The sequence below is a fragment of the Pseudorasbora parva genome, chromosome 6 (genome assembly GCF_024679245.1).
Source record: "Pseudorasbora parva isolate DD20220531a chromosome 6, ASM2467924v1, whole genome shotgun sequence".
Lineage (NCBI taxonomy): Eukaryota > Metazoa > Chordata > Actinopteri > Cypriniformes > Gobionidae > Pseudorasbora > Pseudorasbora parva.
In genome coordinates this window covers 49,775,919-49,795,941 of record NC_090177.1, presented here as the reverse complement: position 1 = coordinate 49,795,941, position 20,023 = coordinate 49,775,919, and the positions used below count along the sequence as shown (strand labels likewise).

Here is a 20,023-nt window from a genome sequence, read left to right as displayed (position 1 = left end):
GTCCCTTTTCACATGCAAACCCTTTCTTGGCTAAGTTGCAAGGCAAAAGCATGTTCCCTGACCGGGAATCAAATCCGGGCCGCGGCGGTGAGAGCGCCGAATCCTAACCACTAGACCACCAGGGAAGGACTTTTTGATGAGCCTTCTAAATCCTGACTGTGGGCCTCTACCGTGTTTTGCTGCAACTTCTCAAGCTAGACCACTAAGGCTAGCCTTTTTATCCTGGAGAGAGTCTCTGACTCTGGATCACAGTTCTTCCACTGAGAAACAGTCCAGTCAATTACCAACAAGACGTGTAAACACCTGCAAGGCGCCAGACCGGTGGGCCAGTGGCCTAATGGAAAACGCGTCTGACTATGGATCAGAAATTTCTGATAGGTTGAGCTTTCGTTCGTAATCTCTGTGCCTTCGATAGCTCAGCTGGTAGAGCGGAGGACTGTAGGTGAAAGGTTGGCAATCCTTAGGTCGCTGGTTCGACTCCGGCTCGAAGGAGGTCCCTTTTCACATGCAAACCCTTTCTTGGCTAAGTTGCAAGGCAAAAGCATGTTCCCTGACCAGGAATCAAATCCGGGCCGCGGCGGTGAGAGCGCCGAATCCTAACCACTAGACCACCAGGGAAGGACTTTCTTATTCGCCTCCTAAATCCTGGCTGTTGGCCTCTACCAGATTTTGCTGCAACTTCTAAGGCTAGCCTTTTCCTCCTGGAGAGAATCTCTTACTCTGGATCACAGTTCTTCCACTGAGAAGCTGTTCAGTCAAACACCAACAAGACGCGTATAAACACCAGCAAGTCGTTCCTACAGTGGGCCAGTGGCGCAATGGATAACGCGTCTGACTACGGATCAGAAGATTCTAGGTTCGACTCCTGGCTGGCTCGAACGATTGTTTTTGCTTTGCTTTCAGCCTTTAATTATTAAATTGATTTATGTCTCTTATAAATTGACAGTCCAACCATAGGCTGTTTTGTCTGCGAGATAGCACTTACCATTCATTACCGTGCGTGTTTTCAAATGCATCGCATAAGTACTGTCACAGGGACCTTGCTTTAATGAGCAGTTTTAAGTATCTATTATGTGATCACAAGAATGGGATAAAGTTTCACCCCCTGGGCGAAACAAATGACAGCTTCTTCCATTGAGTCTGTTAAAACTGAATTTGGTAAACAATGCCTTCGGATCATACCCATATTTTTAAAGGGGACGATCACACACTGAAAGCCAAAGGGCTCAACAGAACCCTGCCCTTGTACGTACCACATGGATGAAAAACACCCCCACAAGCCTGCTTGATAGGTGCAGGAATTCCCATATGGTCTAGCGGTCAGGATTCCTGGTTTTCACCCAGGCGGCCCGGGTTCGACTCCCGGTATGGGAAGTTGTGATTGTTTTGGCTTCCCTTACTGAACAGCCAGCGCTTCGGTCTGCGGCAAAAGCACTTTTAGCCGGCAGTGGAGCTGCAGCAACCTGATAGGTTGAGGTTCTGTTGCTCACCTGCGTGCCTTCGATAGCTCAGCTGGTAGAGCGGAGGACTGTAGGTGGAAGGTTGGAAATCCTTAGGTCGCTGGTTCGACTCCGGCTCGAAGGAGGTCATTTTTCACATGCAAACACTTTCTTGGCTGTGTTGGAGGGAAAAAGACTGTTCCCTGACCGGGAATCGAACCCGGGCCGCGGCGGTGAGAGCGCCGAATCCTAACCACTAGACCACCAGGGAAGGACTTTTCGATGAGCCTTCTAAATCCTGACTGTGGGCCTCTACCGTGTTTTGCTGCAACTTCTCAAGCTAGACCACTAAGGCTAGCCTTTTTGTCCTGGAGAGAGTCTCTGACTCTGGATCACAGTTCTTCCACTGAGAAACAGTCCAGTCAATTACCAACAAGACGTGTAAACACCTCCAAGGCGCCAGACCGGTGGGCCAGTGGCCTAATGGAAAACGCGTCTGACTATGGATCAGAAATTTCTGATAGGTTGAGCTTTCGTTCGTAATCTCTGTGCCTTCGATAGCTCAGCTGGTAGAGTGGAGGACTGTAGGTGAAAGGTTGGCAATCCTTAGGTCGCTGGTTCGACTCCGGCTCGAAGGAGGTCCCTTTTCACATGCAAACCCTTTCTTGGCTAAGTTGCAAGGCAAAAGCATGTTCCCTGACCGGGAATCAAATCCGGGCCGCGGCGGTGAGAGCGCCAAATCCTAACCACTAGACCACCAGGGAAGGACTTTTCGATGAGCCTTCTAAATCCTGACTGTGGGCCTCTACCGTGTTTTGCTGCAACTTCTCAAGCTAGACCACTAAGGCTAGCCTTTTTGTCCTGGAGAGAGTCTCTGACTCTGGATCACAGTTCTTCCACTGAGAAACAGTCCAGTCAATTACCAACAAGACGTGTAAACACCTGCAAGGCGCCAGACCGGTGGGCCAGTGGCCTAATGGAAAACGCGTCTGACTATGGATCAGAAATTTCTGATAGGTTGAGCTTTCGTTCGTAATCTCTGTGCCTTCGATAGCTCAGCTGGTAGAGCGGAGGACTGTAGGTGAAAGGTTGGCAATCCTTAGGTCGCTGGTTCGACTCCGGCTCGAAGGAGGTCCCTTTTCACATGCAAACCCTTTCTTGGCTAAGTTGCAAGGCAAAAGCATGTTCCCTGACCGGGAATCAAATCCGGGCCGCGGCGGTGAGAGCGCCGAATCCTAACCACTAGACCACCAGGGAAGGACTTTCTTATTCGCCTCCTAAATCCTGACTGTGGGCCTCTACCGTGTTTTGCTGCAACTTCTCAAGCTAGACCACTAAGGCTAGCCTTTTATTTCTGGAGAGAGTCTCTGACTCTGGATCACAGTTCTTCCACTGAGAAACAGTCCAGTCAATTACCAACAAGACGTGTAAACACCTGCAAGGCGCCAGACCGGTGGGCCAGTGGCCTAATGGAAAACGCGTCTGACTATGGATCAGAAATTTCTGATAGGTTGAGCTTTCGTTCGTAATCTCTGTGCCTTCGATAGCTCAGCTGGTAGAGCGGAGGACTGTAGGTGAAAGGTTGGCAATCCTTAGGTCGCTGGTTCGACTCCGGCTCGAGGGAGGTCCCTTTTCACATGCAAACCCTTTCTTGGCTAAGTTGCAAGGCAAAAGCATGTTCCCTGACCAGGAATCAAATCCGGGCCGCGGCGGTGAGAGCGCCGAATCCTAACCACTAGACCACCAGGGAAGGACTTTCTTATTCGCCTCCTAAATCCTGGCTGTTGGCCTCTACCAGATTTTGCTGCAACTTCTAAGGCTAGCCTTTTCCTCCTGGAGAGAATCTCTTACTCTGGATCACAGTTCTTCCACTGAGAAGCTGTTCAGTCAAACACCAACAAGACGCGTATAAACACCAGCAAGTCGTTCCTAAAGTGGGCCAGTGGCGCAATGGATAACGCGTCTAACTACGGATCAGAAGATTCTAGGTTCGACTCCTGGCTGGCTCGAATGATTGTTTTTGCTTTGCTTTCAGCCTTTAATTATTAAATTGATTTATGTTTCTTATAAATTGACAGTCCAACCATAGGCTGTTTTGTCTGCAAGATAGCGCTTACCATTCATTACCGTGCGTGTTTTCAAATGCATCGCATAAGTACTGTCACAGGGACCTTGCTTTAATGAGCAGTTTTAAGTATCTATTATGTGATCACAAGAATGGGATAAAGTTTCACCCCCTGGGCGAAACAAATGACAGCTTCTTCCATTGAGTCTGTTAAAACTGAATTCGGTAAACAATGCCTTCGGATCATACCCATATTTTTAAAGGGGACGATCACACACTGAAAGCCAAAGGGCTCAACAGAACCCTGCCCTTGTACGTACCACATGGATGAAAAACACCCCCACAAGCCTGCTTGATAGGTGCAGGAATTCCCATATGGTCTAGCGGTCAGGATTCCTGGTTTTCACCCAGGCGGCCCGGGTTCGACTCCTGGTATGGGAAGTTGTGATTGTTTTGGCTTCCCTTACTGAACAGCCAGCGCTTCGGTCTGCGGCAAAAGCACTTTTAGCCGGCAGTGGAGCTGCAGCAACCTGATAGGTTGAGGTTCTGTTGCTCACCTGCGTGCCTTCGATAGCTCAGCTGGTAGAGCGGAGGACTGTAGGTGGAAGGTTGGAAATCCTTAGGTCGCTGGTTCGACTCCGGCTCGAAGGAGGTCATTTTTCACATGCAAACACTTTCTTGGCTGTGTTGGAGGGAAAAAGACTGTTCCCTGACTGGGAATCGAACCCGGGCCGCGGCGGTGAGAGCGCCGAATCCTAACCACTAGACCACCAGGGAAGGACTTTTCGATGAGCCTTTTAAATCCTGACTGTGGGCCTCTACCGTGTTTTGCTGCAACTTCTCAAGCTAGACCACTAAGGCTAGCCTTTTTGTCCTGGAGAGAGTCTCTGACTCTGGATCACAGTTCTTCCACTGAGAAACAGTCCAGTCAATTACCAACAAGACGTGTAAACACCTGCAAGGCGCCAGACCGGTGGGCCAGTGGCCTAATGGAAAACGCGTCTGACTATGGATCAGAAATTTCTGATAGGTTGAGCTTTCGTTCGTAATCTCTGTGCCTTCGATAGCTCAGCTGGTAGAGCGGCGGACTGTAGGTGAAAGGTTGGCAATCCTTAGGTCGCTGGTTAGACTCCGGCTCGAAGGAGGTCCCTTTTCACATGCAAACCCTTTCTTGACTAAGTTGCAAGGCAAAAGCATGTTCCCTGACCGGGAATCAAATCCGGGCCGCGGCGGTGAGAGCGCCGAATCCTAACCACTAGACCACCAGGGAAGGACTTTTCGATGAGCCTTCTAAATCCTGACTGTGGGCCTCTACCGTGTTTTGCTGCAACTTCTCAAGCTAGACCACTAAGGCTAGCCTTTTTGTCCTGGAGAGAGTCTCTGACTCTGGATCACAGTTCTTCCACTGAGAAACAGTCCAGTCAATTACCAACAAGACGTGTAAACACCTGCAAGGCGCCAGACCGGTGGGCCAGTGGCCTAATGGAAAACGCGTCTGACTATGGATCAGAAATTTCTGATAGGTTCAGCTTTCGTTCGTAATCTCTGTGCCTTCGATAGCTCAGCTGGTAGAGCGGAGGACTGTAGGTGGAAGGTTGGAAATCCTTAGGTCGCTGGTTCGACTCCGGCTCGAAGGAGGTCATTTTTCACATGCAAACACTTTCTTGGCTGTGTTGGAGGGAAAAAGACTGTTCCCTGACCGGGAATCGAACCCGGGCCGCGGCGGTGAGAGCGCCGAATCCTAACCACTAGACCACCAGGGAAGGACTTTTCGATGAGACTTCTAAATCCTGACTGTGGGCCTCTACCGGGTTTTGCTGCAACTTCTCAAGCTAGACCACTAAGGCTAGCCTTTTTGTCCTGGAGAGAGTCTCTGACTCTGGATCACAGTTCTTCCACTGAGAAACAGTCGAGTCAATTACCAACAAGACGTGTAAACACCTGCAAGGCGCCAGACCGGTGGGCCAGTGGCCTAATGGAAAACGCGTCTGACTATGGATCAGAAATTTCTGATAGGTTGAGCTTTCGTTCGTAATCTCTGTGCCTTCGATAGCTCAGCTGGTAGAGCGGAGGACTGTAGGTGAAAGGTTGGCAATCCTTAGGTCGCTGGTTCGACTCCGGCTCGAAGGAGTTCCCTTTTCACATGCAAACCCTTTCTTGGCTAAGTTGCAAGGCAAAAGCATGTTCCCTGACCGGGAATCAAATCCGGGCCGCGGCGGTGAGAGCGCCGAATCCTAACCACTAGACCACCAGGGAAGGACTTTTCGATGAGACTTCTAAATCCTGACTGTGGGCCTCTACCGGGTTTTGCTGCAACTTCTCAAGCTAGACCACTAAGGCTAGCCTTTTTGTCCTGGAGAGAGTCTCTGACTCTGGATCACAGTTCTTCCACTGAGAAACAGTCGAGTCAATTACCAACAAGACGTGTAAACACCTGCAAGGCGCCAGACCGGTGGGCCAGTGGCCTAATGGAAAACGCGTCTGACTATGGATCAGAAATTTCTGATAGGTTGAGCTTTCGTTTGTAATCTCTGTGCCTTCGATAGCTCAGCTGGTAGAGCGGAGGACTGTAGGTGAAAGGTTGGCAATCCTTAGGTCGCTGGTTCGACTCCGGCTCGAAGGAGTTCCCTTTTCACATGCAAACCCTTTCTTGGCTAAGTTGCAAGGCAAAAGCATGTTCCCTGACCGGGAATCAAATCCGGGCCGCGGCGGTGAGAGCGCCGAATCCTAACCACTAGACCACCAGGGAAGGACTTTCTGTGGGCATGTTCTTGGGAGTCTTTGCTACCTCCTTTGGGGTCCCTCTTTATAGCTGCCACCAGGTAAGCAGCATACCCCAGGGCATTTTCAGCCACCCACCTAAATATTTTCCCACGAAATACACCAAACTGGATTTCAAAGAAACCTAGCAGGTATGTTCTGTTCTGTTCCTTTCCAGGAATAATAAAGTAAAGCAATGTTAGTTTGCACTTGTTTATTTATGTGTTTATTTATCTTGGGGGTTTTCCAGTACGACGAGTCTGTCTTCAGGTTGGATGGATAAACATCCTGCCTGAAGTGGACCAGAGGTGGATGTCTAAGGCCCTGTTCAGGTGGTCAGCACAAGGGCATCCTGAGCTAATATTTAGCAGGGTGGACAAACTTTGGTGGTATCCTCCACAGGTGCCACTGAAGACCAGTAAGAATCTCCCTTAGAGAATTACTTTGGCCATGCCCTCCTGCTCTGGATGCCACAAAAACTGTGGCAAGTGAAGCTGACCTGTCTGCATCCAGACTGTCAGAAAGACCTCTGCTGGCTTGCACTAAAAGATCAGACAGGTGTTTGCCGTCGGTAAGATGTACTTTGTGGCATCTAAATACATGGCCTGCCAAAGATGTAAGAGGAAGGTCATCAGCTGGAGCCATGATATCATCTCCCAGCTCGACATTGGCCACAGGGTGCAGTTCCCTTGCATCTTCACATCAAAACTTGCATGTGACATCGAGGTAGTAAGTTTGATGCTTCAGCGAGGACTGGGAAAAAGCAGCAGCCAGATACAGCGCAAGTTGCAGGAACGTCATGCTGAGGTGTGGTTGGAAAAAACAGTCCAGTATCTGACAGATTGTAAGGGGATTGCCAGTGGTGTCATGTCAAACCTGATCCTGCCTGTGAAATTTGAACCTGCTCTTTCAATCCCTTCTGTCCCTAAGCATCGGTGGCTAATGCAGGTGTATGCCCAGGATGTCCTGCAAAGGCTTGATGAAATCAAGACCACTATAACATCACAACATGATCGGATCTTAAAAATGTATTCTACCAAAAAAGTGGCCAGAAAACTAGGTGCAGCTATGGCACCTACCTGGGCAACCAATGTTGGAAATGAGCATGAACAGGTGATCATGTCCGTGCTCACAGCCAGTGAAGGCTTTGGTCTCGGACCAATGATTGAAGGCCTCATCCAGTAATACAGAGTGGTTGGGGTGGCTCCTCCTGAGATACTGTATGTTGACCGAGCCTGCTGTGGCAACACTCTTCTGAGGAGGATGTTTGAAGAGTGGAACCAAATGACCATCCGGTTAGATTATGCCACTTCATGCAGAGATTTGCTGTGGGGTGCATCACTGACTCTCACCAGCTGTATGCCACATTTATGAGTCGCCTCCGTCACTGTATTTTCATGTGGGACCAGGACGACCTGACTGCACTTAAGAAGGCGAAGCGCACAGAGCTGGAAGCTGACCAGAAACCATCATCCGAGGCTGATGTGCTGTGCTGTATCAGCCATTGTGAGCTATCCCTACATTGCAGGAGAACCACTCGTAGGACCAAGGAGACCCAGGCGCTGATTGAGAGCCATATTCAGGCCTTTGATGGAGATGCTGGTCGTGACACTCTGGGAGTACCACTAATAAATTCAGCCCGGATGAGAGAGATCTTAAAGTCCCAGCGGAAGCATGTGGCCTGCATCCAGGATCCTGTAGGTGTGCAGCTCTACATGCAGACTGGCACTGTAGTGAAGGGAGTGAACCGCCTGCCAACCTACCGCTGTGCCAGAGGTTCCACTTCGCTTGAGTCATTTCACCTACATCTTAACAGATTCATCCCAGGTAAATAAGCAACTTAACTGAATTACTAAAATATTGATATGATGTAATCATATATTTTAAATAACTATAATGATTGCAAGTACAGCTATTTGTGTATTTATGGGAAAACCATTCTGTGGTCTTTTTGTTTTTAATGTACAGGTACGCTGGCAAGTGACACCTTCTTCCAGGCGTACCTTTTTGATGGACTTGCAAGGTGGAATGAGGACTGGGCTGTGGCAGCAACAACCGATGAGCAGCAGCCACATTCTTACAATCATTTTCTACGCCATGCTGTCAATACTCTTGCAGAGGAGGTTATGGGCAAGAAAATCATCCCTTGTGTTGGGCCAAGAAAGTACACTGGTAGATAACTATTTGTTGTTTTTAGTTACAACTTCAGTCGTGTACACATACCATTTTTTCACTGAGTTATAATATCCTGGTATATTATCTAATTGTCAATGTTTTAATATTTTAAAGGTGAGCTTATTGGAGTAGAGTACCTTTCCCAGCAAACTGGTAAAGTTCTGCAGGACTATAAGTTGGCCATTGAAGAGTCAAAGACGACTGAGGTTGGAACAGAGGTGGATGAAGGTTATGCTGAACTTGAGGAGTTTCACAACATCACTGTCCCCACCTTCGACACAGAACGGATACTTGCTTCTTTTTCAGAATCATCAGTGTCTGCAGCATAATGTCCAACCCCTCCAGCAACCAGCCCCATGTCATCACTGTCTGTGATCCCTCCATCACCAGTGCCATCACCTGTTTTCAAGCCAATGTTATCACTTTCTCTGATCCCTCCATCACCAGTGCCATTGCCTGTTTTCAATCCAATGTCATCACTGTCTGTGGTCCCTCCATCACCAGTGCTATCACCGGTTTTTAAGCCAATGTCATCACTGTCTGTGGTCCCTCCATCACCAGTGCCATCACCTGTTTTTAGCTCGGCACACACTCATTCAAAGCCAGCACTCAAAATTAGTTAAACTTCAATATATCAATATTTATCAATAGATCAATATTTAGTGTCAAATTATTTGTCTTTTACTGTCTTTTAGTAAGTAGCCATGTAATAAGTGGGGTAATGTGCAGTTTTTATTGTGAAAAATGCCATAACACAGTAACCCAGTAGTGATCTAATTTATGGATATATTTCAACATTGACCATAAAGACAACAAAAAGCAAAACAGACAGAATAGAAAAGGGGAAATAAAACAATAAAATAAAACAATAAAATAATCTTGTATTAATAATGTATTCTGCTGTCATTTACAGGTGTTTCGTTGGGGCTCATAGTCCTGCAGAGTAGCCTGACTGCAACCGAGTTGTGGAGGCCATCTTCACAAGGCTCTGTGCTGTCTACCCAAACAAAGTGCGCTGTGACGGAGTGAGGGTCCCGCTTCACAATGGTGGCACAAGATTACAAGCACATCCGAGAGTGCATCATCACCAATGCTAAGGTGGCAAGAGGAAAGACACGGGTCAAATTAAATGAAAGCTTTAGCATTCAATTAAATTCAATCCGACTCAATTACTACATCACTTCTTGCATTTACTCTAATCCAATGATATTCTCATGCTCACGGTCTCTGCAACCTCCCAGCTTCCTCCCCAGCCATGGGATCAAGCAATATATCGAACAGGCCTTCTACTTCAGCCCTTCCAACTTTTCTCCAGCCGACGGAGTCAATATTTCAGGATGCCTCTGCCACACCCGAAACTTCCTCCTTTAACCTTGCTTCAGCAGTCCCAGCTCAGTCTTTCAGTAGGCATTTCGTCTCTCCAGCCGCAGCCACTGTGTCCATTCTTATTAGAGTGAACATTGTCCAACTTCTGCTTCCCTTACCTGCCGTTGACAGAAAAATGGTAGACTGTGGTGACGTGGCTGTGCTTCTCAAAACTTCCGATCCCAGATTAAACCTGAATCTTTCATTTGGCGAATTCATCATCGCATTCAGCCTTCACAGAAGGCATATTGTGCCAGGTTTTTCCTGATTGGAGGGAAGAGTTAGATCTGTATCTAGCTTTAATAGCTGACTTTAACTAAAGGTACGGGGGAACATTATTTTGTGACTATCACAAATCTTTCCCAGCCAAATCTGCTTCCTTCATCTCGTTCTACAACTCCAGACTAGACTGGTCAGTAACCGACATGGAATTACTTGTAAGTAATCAATCAACCAATCAACTTTATTTATATCATGCTTTTACAATAATGATTGTTTCAAAGCAGCTTCACAGTGTTAAACAGGACAATATTGCAACAAAATTTGATTTGGCTAGTTTGATTTGGATAGTTTATAGAATTAAATAGGACCTAATTAATACATTTAATTTGTATATTCGGTTAAATAACTTGGATCATAATTCTAGTGTCCCCAACTGAGCAAGCCAAGCCAAGCCAAAGGCGACAGTGGCAAAGAACCAAAACTCCATCAGGGCATGATGGAGAAAAATAAACCTTGGGAGACACCAGCCCGAGCCGGTACCCAACACCTCTCCTCCGGACCGTATCCCTCCCAGTCCACGAGATGCTGATAACCTCTACCCCTGCGGCGAACATCTAGTAACCTCCTGACCGAATAGGCAGGAGCACCATCAACTAGTTGCAGGGCAGGGGGCTTTGGGGTAGAGACTGGGGAATTAAGGGGGGCAAAAATCACTGGTTTAACCCTGGATACATGAAAAACAGGGTGAATCCGACCAAGAGAAGGAGATAACTTAAGCTTAACTGCCACTGGACTGACAACCTTGACAATACTGAATGGCCCAATGAATCGCAGAACCAGCTTACGAGATGACTCGCGGAGAGGCAGATCCTTGGAAGAAAGCCAAACCTTTTGTCCACAAATGTAATGGGAAAGAGGTTGCCGGTGGCAGTCAGCCGCAGCTTTGGTTCGTCTGGAACTTTGTAATAAGAGTGTTCTAGCTCTCCTCCAGGTGTGTTTGCACCTTCGGACAAAAGCTAGAGCAGACGGTACCGCTGCATCAGGTTCTTGTGATGGGAACAGAGGCGGTTGAAGACCAACAGATGATTCAAACGGGGACAGATTAGTCAAGGAAACGGAAAGTGAGTTGTGAGAATACTCGACCCAGGGTAGCTGTTGGCACCAGGAGTTCAGATAACGGGACGACAGACAGCAGAGCGTACGACCTAGATCCTGATTAGCCGCTTCACATTGTCCATTGGTCTGCGGGTGATACCCAGAAGACAAGCTGGCAGTAGCGCCGATCTGTCTACAAAACTCCTGCCAAAAACGCGAGATGAACTGAGGACCCCTATCTGATTCCATGTCAGTCGGAAGACCGTGTAAACGAAAAACATGGTTAATCAGAACCTGAGCCATCTCCTTTGCAGAAGGAAGTTTGGGCAGGGGAATGAAATTAACTGCTTTAGAAAAGCGATGCACCACAGTCAAAATAACAGTGTTACCATCAGACGCCGGTAAGCCAGTGACAAAATCAAGGGCTATGTGAGACCAGGGGCGGGACGGCACGGGCAAAGGTTAAAGCAGACCAACGGATGATAGATGAGAGGCTTTATTACGAGCACAAACCTGACAGGCTAACACAAACTGTCTGACGTTAGAACGTTGACGGACGTTGACGCACCAAAAACGTTGACGGACGGTAGCCAATGTTCTCCCCGGGATGGCCGACAAACCTGGACTCATGACACCACCGGACAACATCGGAGCGCACCGCCTCGGGAACCCACAGATGACGGACCGGGCACCCCTCAGGAACCTCCATCCCTCGACCGGCCTCTCTCACCCGCTGTTCAATGCCCCAGACGAGAGCCCCAACCACCCTCCCCTCCGGGATAATGGTCTTGGACCGCTCAGACTACGTGCCACCGAACAGACGGGAGAGAGCGTCAGATTTAATGTTCTTAGAGCCCGGCCGGTACGAGAGGGTGAAGTTAAAATGATCAAAGAAGAGCGCCCAGCAAGCCTGTCTGGATGTTAACCTCCTAGCTGAACGGATGTATTCTAAGTTCTTGTGGTCCGTCCGGACCAGAAAGTGCTCCGAAGCTCCTTCCCAGCAAACACAGTACGTTGTGACAACGTCGTCAGTTAGTCGTCATTTGGTCAGCGTGACATTACTTTATGACAACGTTGTGAGGACGTTGTGGTAAAGTTCCATTTTTAAAAATTTAGCTATTGTTCCAGAAACGTTGTGGGAACGTCCTCAAAAAACGTCGCTAGTTTATCCCACAGAGAAAGTTGTAAGGACGTCGTGGTAAAGTTCTATTGTTTTAGAATCTTGGCTAACGTTCCAGAAACGTCATGGGCACGTCCTCAAAAGACGTCGCTAGTTTATCCCACAGAGAACGTTGTAAGGACGTCGTGGTAAAGTTCCATTTTTTTAAAAATCTTGGCTAAAGTTGCAGAAACGTTGTGGGCACGTCCTCAAAAGACGTCGCTAGTTTATCCCACAGAGAACGTTGTAAGGACGTCATGGTAAAGTTCCATTTTTTTAAAATCTTGGCTAAAGTTGCAGAAACGTCATGGGCACGTCCTCAAAAGACGTCGCCTGTTCATCCCACAGAGAACGTTGTAAGGACATCGTGGTAAAGTTCCATTTTTTTTTTTTTTTTTTTTCCCACTTTATTTATAGGTTTCTCCACATATTACAGAATATTCCAGACCACAGTTGTACAATTGAACATGTGTAGAAAAAAAAGGGTAAGATCAGAAGATGGGTTGGGAGCCAGGGCACACTCAATATAAAGGGAACAATTATTGACCCCAAATAGGAACATAGCCTACGACCATACCCAACAAAGTACCAAATATAACTGTAATATGAACAATAAAAAAACGACCCCCCCCCCAAAAAAAAAACAAACAAACAAAAAAAAAACAAAAAAAAAAAAACAAATATAATAATAATAATAATAATAAATTAAAATAAAAAATTAAATAAAAAATTAAATTAAAAATAAGAAGAAAAAGAAAAGAAACAACACGTGCCAACCAAAGTAAAAGTTCAAACACATTAATCAATTATAAGTGTTGTTACAGGAACGGTGCCATCCTATTACAGAGTACAATTACTAACCATTTTCCAGCATGCAAGGGGTATATGTTTCCATGTATGCAAGAAGAGAACCCCACATTTTATAAAAGTTCTTTGAAGAGCCCCTCAGTGAAAGTCTGATTTTCTCCAATTTAATAAAGTGAAAAACGTCTTTAATCCACAAGGAGTGAGTAGGTGGAGCAGATGATTTCCAATGCAGTAAAATCTGACGTCTGGCCAGGAGGGACACAAAGGCCACAAAATCCGCCTTGTACCCTGAACAGTGAACTGAGAGAGGGAGTGTACCAAACAGTGCTGTTATAGCCACAGGTTCAATAGTTGTCTCAACTACATCTGACATTGTCTCAAATATATTAGTCCAATATCCAAATAGGGTTGGGCAGAACCAAAACATATGTGCTAGGGTTGCAGGAGCCTGACGACAACGGTCACAGATAGGATCAATGTCAGAGTAAATTTTAGAGAGTTTGACCTTAGTCCAATGAGTACGGTGAAGTATTTTGCATTGGATCCAACCATGTTTGGCACACACAGATGAGGAATGCACCCTGTATAAAATACTCTCCCATAGTTCATCTGAAATGTCCTCTAACAAGTCTTCCTCCCACTGTGTTTTTATAGACGACAATGAGCTTCTATGTAGGGAACCTATTTTGTCATAAAAAAAAGAAATCATCCCTTTCCCAATGGATATCGGTTCAAGGAATAAATCTATGGGAGTAGAAGTGGGAAGACTGGGAAATTGTGGGTGCATATTACGGATAAAACTACGAGCTTGCAAGTATCGAAAAAAATAGTTTCTGGGCAATAGAAACTTATCCACCAGCTGTTGAAAGGATGCGAAAACATCATCTATGTATAAATCTTTGAACATTGATAGACCATATGTTGCCCACTGGGAAAAAGTCTTGTCCATCATTGATGGTGAGAAAGCAAAGTTTGACGCTATAGGGGCAGACATAGAAAATGTTTGTAGTCCATAATACAGCCTAAACTGTCTCCAGATTCGCAATGCAGTTTTTACAATTACATTTTTTGTATAGGGAGAAGATGAACTGTTAATAGGAGAATATAACAGGGCAGTTAATGTAGTAGGAATGCATGAAGTTGCCTCCATGGCAAGCCACATGGGTGAGCTCTGAGATTGGGCCTGGTTTAACCAGTATTGAAAAACCCTGAAATTAGCAGCCCAGTAATAGTGTCTAAAGTTGGGTAAGCCCATGCCCCCAAGAGATTTGGGTCGTTGAAGAAGTGTTTTGCTAACTCTGGCAGTTTTTTTATTCCAAATAAACTCAGAGACTAACCTATCTAGTCTCTGAAAAAACGATAGAGGGAGAAAAATGGGAATGCACTGAAACAAATACATGAATTTTGGGAGGGTATTCATTTTTACAGAATTAATTCTTCCAGGTAAGGATAAAGGGAGTACTGACCATCGTTCAAAGTCTTTTTGAACTTGAAGCAATAGTTTATCAAAATTAAGTTTAAAAAGATCTTGAAATCTATTGGTTATACAGACCCCGAGATATTTAAAATTGCACTGTGCAATTTTGAATGGTAAAGTATGCAAAGGGTATTTTTTGGCCACTGAATTCAATGGGAAAAATTCGCTTTTACCTAAATTTAGCTTGTAACCGGAAATAAACCCAAATAATTTTAAATTGTTAACAACCGCCGATACTGACACAGAAAAATCTGAGATATAGAGAAGGAGATCATCTGCGTACAATGAGACCTTCTGCTCAATACCTAATCTTGTTATTCCTTTTATTAATGGGTCACATTTTAAGGCTACGGAAAGAGGCTCAATGGCAATAGCAAAAAGAAGTGGGCTTAAAGGGCATCCTTGACGGGTGGAACGGTAAAGATTAAAGTATTCTGAGTGAGTATTGTTAGTTCTAACTGATGCTTGGGGAGCAGAATATAGCAACTTCACCCATGAAATAAAATTCTCACCAAAACCAAATTTCTTTAATGTGTAGAAAAGATACCCCCATTCTACCCGGTCAAATGCCTTCTCAGCATCTAATGATAGAACGGCTTCAGGGATCGAAGGGGGTGAGGAGCTATAGACAACATTACATAATCGCCTAATATTAAAAAAGGAATGTCTACCCTTAATAAAGCCAGTCTGGTCTGAAGATATGATTGATGGCAATATAGTTTCCAGACGCATCGCCAATAGTTTGGATAAAAGTTTAAAATCAACATTAAGTAAACTAATGGGACGATATGAAGAGCAGTCCAAGGGATCTTTTTCTCTTTTTAGAATCAGGGAGATTGAGGCCTGATTAAGGGTTTGAGGAAGTTTTGATAAATTAAATGATTCATTGTACATGTCTAATAGTATGGGGGCCAATTTGTTCAAAAACTTCTTATAAAATTCTACCGGATACCCATCCGGCCCAGGACATTTGCCACTCTGCATAGAAGAAGCAGCTTTGGCAAGTTCATCTATAGTGATGGGTACTTCCAGCTGATCAACTAAATTAGAATCAACTGTAGGGATATTGAGGGTACTAAAAAAATTATCAAAGTCAGAGAGGTTAGCAGATTGCTCTGATGCATAAAGGGAAGTGTAATAATCTTTAAAATGATTGTTAATTAATATGGGATCTGTTGTTGTCCCTGAAGGTGTTTTAATCTGGGGAATAAGGTGGGAGATTATTCTTGCCGCAGTTGGAGACCCAACAGTCGACCCGCTTTATCTCCTGCTTCATAATACCTAGACCTAGTTCTGAGCAGTAAATTCTCTACATAACTTGTTGAGAGTATATCGAACTCTGCCTGTAAAGATTGGCGTTCTTTATAAATGTCTGGAGATGGGGTGAAAGCATATATATTATCTAATTTAGTTATTTTCTGCGTTATCTCAGAGCGCCTCTTTTTGTTTAATCTTGCCTTATGGCAAGTGTATGAAATAATTTCCCCCCTAAGAAATGCCTTCAGAGCCTCCCAGAAAAGAGATGCAGATATCTCTGGACTGCTATTTGTGGATATGAAAAAATCTATTCGATTAGAGACAAATTCCACAAATCTTTGTTCTGATAACATGCGGGTGTTGAATCACCACGGTGGGCGCGTACCATTGAGCCCCTCTACGTAAATATTCATGGTAACTGGTGCATGGTCCGATATTACAATAGCATTATAATTGCATGATTCCACTGATTGTATAAGTCTATTATCTATTAAAAAATAATCAATGCGTGTGAATGTTTGGTGAACATGGGAAAAGAAAGAAAATGCTTTACCATGTGGACTAAAGAAACGCCATGGGTCAGAAACGGCAAACTCTTCCATAATCAACTGAATTACTCGAGCAGATTTTGAGGGTGAATTACGTCTGGGAGAAGAACGATCAAGGTCAGGGTTAAGCCAACAGTTAAAGTCCCCTCCCAAGATAACATAATGTGAAGAAGTGTCTGGCAATGAGGAAAATAAACGTCTAAAGAATTTGTCATCATCCCAATTAGGGGCGTAAATGTTAACTAAAAGAAGTGCAGTGTTACCAATTTTCCCTGAGACGATGACAAATCTGCCATTTGGATCTGTTTTAACATCTAAACATACGAAGGGAACTGATTTATGTATAAGGATTGCTGTCCCTCTGGCTTTACCCTGGAATGTGGAATGATAAACTTGGCCTACCCATCTTCTTTTTAGTAGTTGATGGTCTTTAGTTCTGAGATGAGTTTCTTGGAGATAAACAATTTGTGCCCCCAAATGATGAAGATGATGTAGCACCTTACTACGTTTCACTGGTTCATTTACCCCTTTGCAGTTCCAACTAACAAACCTTAAGTTGTTACCTCCTAATCTGCACTCTTTCTTAGACTGTGACATGTTTAAAGTGAATGTATTGGATCAAGTATACAAGCAATGTTGATAGTATATATATATATATATATATATATATATATATATATATACACAATACAAATCTGGCAAAACACTGTAGATGGCACAACAACAAAAAAAGAAGAAAGAAAGAAAGAAAAGAAAAGAAAGAAAAAATGAGAAAGCATCTCCCCAAACGAGACACAGATACAACCCTTTAACATTAACCATCCTACTCTGTGACAACATAGCGCGCCAACTAACTGAACTCGCGTAATGTTGCTTCGGAAAAGGTAACAGTATTTAAGATATAAACAGAAAATATCAGTAAACAAAACAGCAGTTATGAAATTGTATCTCGTCCCATACATCAGCATAGGATAGTTCAATAGGATAGTCGATGGGACATATTGCTCCGTTAGGCTGTACGTTAACTCTTAACGGTACACTTTGCAGATGAGTTCTCAATAATGAAGGGCCAGCCAAAATCATAAATAAACATAATAATGTCCATCCATGTTGCTCAGATCAATATTTGCCCCATCTGAAAATTATGTATCGTTACCTGAGGCATCCTTCACGTTTCCGCGAATGAAGTTTAGTGCAGCAGATGGTTCCGTAAACTTGTGTGAAACTCCGTCAGGCAACGTGATCCTCAGCACCGCAGGGAAGAGCAAGCCAAACTTGACTCCAGGACATGAATGGAGAACGCGTTTAACATCTCTGAATGAAGCCCGCTTCTTAGCCACCGCAGTAGTATAGTCCGCGAAAATAGATAGCCTCTTTCCATTGTAATGGAGAGGGGAGAGATCTGCAGCCCTTTGAAGGATCTCAGTGCGCACATGAAAGTAATGCACTCTGATGACAAGAGGGCGCGGAGGTTCTCCTTTTTTCGGTTTTTCACGGAGTGTACGGGGTTTATCCTGAAGCTGCAAAATCTCCTGCAAAAGTTGGGCCACATATTCAGAAGGGCGCGAGCCCTCGCAGCCTTCGGGAAGACCCACCAGACGAAGATTGTTTCTCCTAGAACGCCCCTCCAAATCTTCGCACTTAGCATCAAGATGAGTCACTCGATCACTGAGTGACGTTATCAGATTCTCAAGTTCCGATAGGCGATCGCTATGATCAGACGTAGATCGCTCCAGTTCTTTTATGGTGCTAGTATTGGCTTCAATCATCTGTTGCAAAGGTTCCAACCAGCCTTTAACGTCTGAACGCACTGTAGCAATCTCGGAACGTAAGTCAGTAGATAGTAAGTCAATTTTCTGACAAATCTCATTCTTGATAGAGTCCAGCATTGTCTGAAGACAAGTGATAGTCCCAGGTGAATCATCCGCGGGGCACACACTCACCGTGGACCCGTTAGCGTCTCCTGAACAGAGCGGGGCTTTATTGCGGCCTCCTTTACCCGCGTCGCAGTTCCATTTTTAAAAATTTTGGCTAACGTTCCAGAAACGTCATGGGCACGTCCTCAAAAGACGTCGCTAGTTTATCCCACAGAGAACGTTGTAAGGACGTCGTGGTAAAGTTCAATTTTTTTTAAAATCTTGGCTAAAGTTGCAGAAACGTTGTGGGCACGTCCTCAAAAGACGTCGCGTGTTTATCCCACGGAGAATGTTGTAGCGACGTGGCCCACTGGTCTTCATAACTTTCCAAATTGCATTATTAATTTACAAGTATTATCAAATGTATGCCATTATGATTTATATGGGACATTTACTTAATTCATCAAATATTTTTTTAAATGAATCCACCATGTTTGCAAATCGTATTGGCAAAAACAATAAAAAATCTAACAAAAAAAAATGCCACAATTGTCCCACTATCGCGTGCGGTGCCAGGAGTGGCATTTTGCATCTGAGCGGATCATAGAACTTCAAAATGAGTTCTAAATTCATTATTTATTATTCTTGATTTTTATTCATGTAATTCTTGCTGCGTGCCTTTGACGTGGTGTGTTGATGTGTCAAACACTGGAGCGGCGCGGAGTTGCCATGGAAACGGTGCAGCAACACAACTGACAAGCCGCAAAACTCCCCCTGTCGTTGTTGTTTTCACTATACTTTCAGGTGAGTTGACTTTAAAGTTACACAAATATTACACACAACTGTTACTGACATTTTCCTGACATTTCTTATGTGTCATTGACACGCTTCTGTTCTGTTGAATATTTACTTTATAGAAATGTAGAGTCTTTGGAAAAAAAGTCCGTAAGCACATCAACCGTTTTCCGAACAGTAAGTTAAGTTAACGAGGCTAACGTTAACTCTATAAAGTTAATCTCTTGTTTAGGCTTTGAATCACATGTGTAAATGAGAGGTTTTGATAGTTTTATAAAGTTTTTTCTTCTGGGAATTGAATGGGTCATTGAAGGTGGCTAATTAATTGAACTAACGTTAACGTTATGTGTTTGCTGTTAATCGACGAAGTCACTTACATTAACTTAACATTAACACGGAGCGCGAAAAAAACGTGTTAACATATAATAAAATGTTCTGTGATTTTCAGAAGGGACAAAATAACCCCTCTCTACAACAGAGGTGAAGCTCCCAGCAAGTTTCCAACATTTCTGAAGGAAGCTGCTGAAAGAGAAGTAGAAAACACAGGTGAACTGAAAAAGGTGATTGATTAACCTTGTCCATTTTAACAATATTTTAACCATTCTTTCTCTTTTCTGCATTTAACCTTTGCTGTAGCTTCTTTCCTTTTAATAAACCTGGCGTTGTATAATTTATATATTTGGCTCTGATAAAGTGTTGATGCTTCCATGCTGATGCCCTGCAGCCTGCACTGTAAAGTTAGCAGAGTTGGAGCAGATCTCCTGTCGGACAACATCTCTTAAATGGTGAGGATTTACTCACCTGCAAGCCATCCTATGTGTAAGTTATATGACATTATTCTTTCAGACGAACGCAATCAGAGTTATATTAAGAAATGTCCTGGCTCTTCCAAGCTTTATAATGGCAATGAATATTGCTTGGTTTGCTTGGTGATAAGCGGTAGGCTACGCAAGTCGACTTGCGCTAAAAAGGGTGACCCCCCCCCCCCCCCCCATGCTATGTT

The 20,023-nt window shown here is 44.6% G+C and overlaps 13 non-coding genes across 13 annotated transcripts; 11 read left to right on the top strand and 2 right to left on the bottom strand.

Annotated features, from left to right (window-relative positions):
* Positions 1–405: 405 nt before the first annotated feature.
* trnay-gua (transfer RNA tyrosine (anticodon GUA)) lies at positions 406–492 on the top strand. Its single transcript is given in 2 exon segments — positions 406–442; positions 457–492. It is a non-coding gene; the product is annotated as a tRNA-Tyr (tRNA).
* A 312-nt stretch (positions 493–804) lies between these two features.
* trnar-acg (transfer RNA arginine (anticodon ACG)) lies at positions 805–877 on the top strand. The gene has a single exon. It is a non-coding gene; the product is annotated as a tRNA-Arg (tRNA).
* A 425-nt stretch (positions 878–1,302) lies between these two features.
* On the top strand, positions 1,303–1,374 carry trnae-uuc (transfer RNA glutamic acid (anticodon UUC)). Its single transcript has one exon. It is a non-coding gene; the product is annotated as a tRNA-Glu (tRNA).
* A 123-nt stretch (positions 1,375–1,497) lies between these two features.
* trnay-gua (transfer RNA tyrosine (anticodon GUA)) lies at positions 1,498–1,584 on the top strand. The gene is given in 2 exon segments: positions 1,498–1,534; positions 1,549–1,584. It is a non-coding gene; the product is annotated as a tRNA-Tyr (tRNA).
* A 54-nt stretch (positions 1,585–1,638) lies between these two features.
* On the bottom strand, positions 1,639–1,710 carry trnae-cuc (transfer RNA glutamic acid (anticodon CUC)). Its single transcript has one exon. It is a non-coding gene; the product is annotated as a tRNA-Glu (tRNA).
* A 773-nt stretch (positions 1,711–2,483) lies between these two features.
* On the top strand, positions 2,484–2,570 carry trnay-gua (transfer RNA tyrosine (anticodon GUA)). Its single transcript is given in 2 exon segments — positions 2,484–2,520; positions 2,535–2,570. It is a non-coding gene; the product is annotated as a tRNA-Tyr (tRNA).
* Positions 2,571–3,375: 805 nt separating this feature from the next.
* On the top strand, positions 3,376–3,448 carry trnar-acg (transfer RNA arginine (anticodon ACG)). The gene has a single exon. It is a non-coding gene; the product is annotated as a tRNA-Arg (tRNA).
* A 425-nt stretch (positions 3,449–3,873) lies between these two features.
* trnae-uuc (transfer RNA glutamic acid (anticodon UUC)) lies at positions 3,874–3,945 on the top strand. The gene has a single exon. It is a non-coding gene; the product is annotated as a tRNA-Glu (tRNA).
* A 123-nt stretch (positions 3,946–4,068) lies between these two features.
* On the top strand, positions 4,069–4,155 carry trnay-gua (transfer RNA tyrosine (anticodon GUA)). The gene is given in 2 exon segments: positions 4,069–4,105; positions 4,120–4,155. It is a non-coding gene; the product is annotated as a tRNA-Tyr (tRNA).
* Positions 4,156–5,054: 899 nt separating this feature from the next.
* Positions 5,055–5,141, top strand: trnay-gua (transfer RNA tyrosine (anticodon GUA)). The gene is given in 2 exon segments: positions 5,055–5,091; positions 5,106–5,141. It is a non-coding gene; the product is annotated as a tRNA-Tyr (tRNA).
* A 54-nt stretch (positions 5,142–5,195) lies between these two features.
* Positions 5,196–5,267, bottom strand: trnae-cuc (transfer RNA glutamic acid (anticodon CUC)). The gene has a single exon. It is a non-coding gene; the product is annotated as a tRNA-Glu (tRNA).
* A 280-nt stretch (positions 5,268–5,547) lies between these two features.
* On the top strand, positions 5,548–5,634 carry trnay-gua (transfer RNA tyrosine (anticodon GUA)). The gene is given in 2 exon segments: positions 5,548–5,584; positions 5,599–5,634. It is a non-coding gene; the product is annotated as a tRNA-Tyr (tRNA).
* Positions 5,635–6,040: 406 nt separating this feature from the next.
* On the top strand, positions 6,041–6,127 carry trnay-gua (transfer RNA tyrosine (anticodon GUA)). The gene is given in 2 exon segments: positions 6,041–6,077; positions 6,092–6,127. It is a non-coding gene; the product is annotated as a tRNA-Tyr (tRNA).
* The last annotated feature ends 13,896 nt before the right edge of the window (positions 6,128–20,023 follow it).